The sequence below is a fragment of the Etheostoma spectabile genome, chromosome 18 (assembly GCF_008692095.1).
Source record: "Etheostoma spectabile isolate EspeVRDwgs_2016 chromosome 18, UIUC_Espe_1.0, whole genome shotgun sequence".
Lineage (NCBI taxonomy): Eukaryota > Metazoa > Chordata > Actinopteri > Perciformes > Percidae > Etheostoma > Etheostoma spectabile.
Genome location: NC_045750.1, coordinates 26349854 through 26351059, shown reverse-complemented (window position 1 = coordinate 26351059; position 1206 = coordinate 26349854). Strand labels below are relative to the sequence as shown.

General features: G+C 49.0%; 1 protein-coding gene across 1 annotated transcript in view; it reads right to left on the bottom strand.

Moving 5' to 3' along the window:
* adgrf3b (adhesion G protein-coupled receptor F3b) overlaps positions 1–1206 on the bottom strand; it is a gene marked incomplete in the record, with an annotated part of 24772 nt that overhangs the window by 232 nt on the left and 23334 nt on the right. Inside the window, 1 exon segment of the mRNA XM_032543382.1 lies at positions 1–282.

Here is a 1206-nt window from a genome sequence, read left to right as displayed (position 1 = left end):
GGGGGGGTCCTTCACTGAATATAGATGGGAAAAACTACCGTAAATAACAGGCAGTGCTTCTTCAAATAGCTGTGAAAGAGCTCATTTGGCATGGGGATTGGAACATTTCCAAAAAACCCTCTTGCACTAACTGCTAGGGTGCCGTTGGTTGAGCCACTATGTGCCAATGGGGGCCTGTGGTTGCCGACCCCTGGTCTAGTGAAAATATTGACTCTTAAGAGTTGTAGGCTACAAGTGGCACTGCATACTGTACATAAGAGCTGCTGTTTCCGTCTCCATAATCTGAAATGTAGAGATAAACACGTGTTAGAGCAACAGGTAGAACATTTAAAACCAGATTCCCAAACTCATAAAATATAGTGTCTGCTTACATGTGGCAAAAGAAGTGATTCATTAATATTTAATCTGATAGACCCATTTCCATAGGCATAATTTAAAGGGCGGATGGGCGGGTTTCAATCCCTCAATATTCAAAACTGCAGGGCAACCCACCCCGAAAATTTGGGAATGCCTGAAGCTGGTGACTGCAGCAGCACTTTCAGTTGAGCTAGCAACTGCATTACGAAAAAGGAGAGCATCTACTATGGTCAATGTAACTACTTTTAGTAAGTTGACTGCAACCAAAGTGGCCCAAATCCAAGTTTTTTTGGAGTGGACCAGGTCAGACTTCTTCAGAAGTAGTGTGAACACTCAAATCTAGCCCAGATCAGATTTTTTCCAATCAGATTCAGACCACTTCCATGTGTGGTCCTGAATCAGACCCAGGTCGGATTGTATTCAATGCGACTGCAGTGGGAACAACCAATGCAGATTTGATGCGACTTTTACATCAATAACCCTCGCTGCTCCCTCTCTTCCTGCGGGGAGCAACGCGGCCACCTGCTCCCCGTGTGGAAGTCAACCAGGGTGAACTATCCTCAGTGCGCCACAATTACATCATGTTGCCAGGGCGAGGATAGGCTTGCGTTAAAGGCACCGGGGGTCTGCGGTGAAGTCGGCAACCCACCCAACCCGTCTTGAAGCACGGAACAAGGAAGTGCGGGAGTCGCTGGGTCGCCCTGTGGCGCAATGAAAGTGAGGGCCAGCACGCACCGGCTGAGGTGCGCACCACTGGTCCGTCTCACCCGCACCATCGGGGGGGGTGTGGAGCGTTAGTGCATGCTATAGAAAGATGGTGAACTGTGCCTGGGCAGGGTGAAGCCAGAG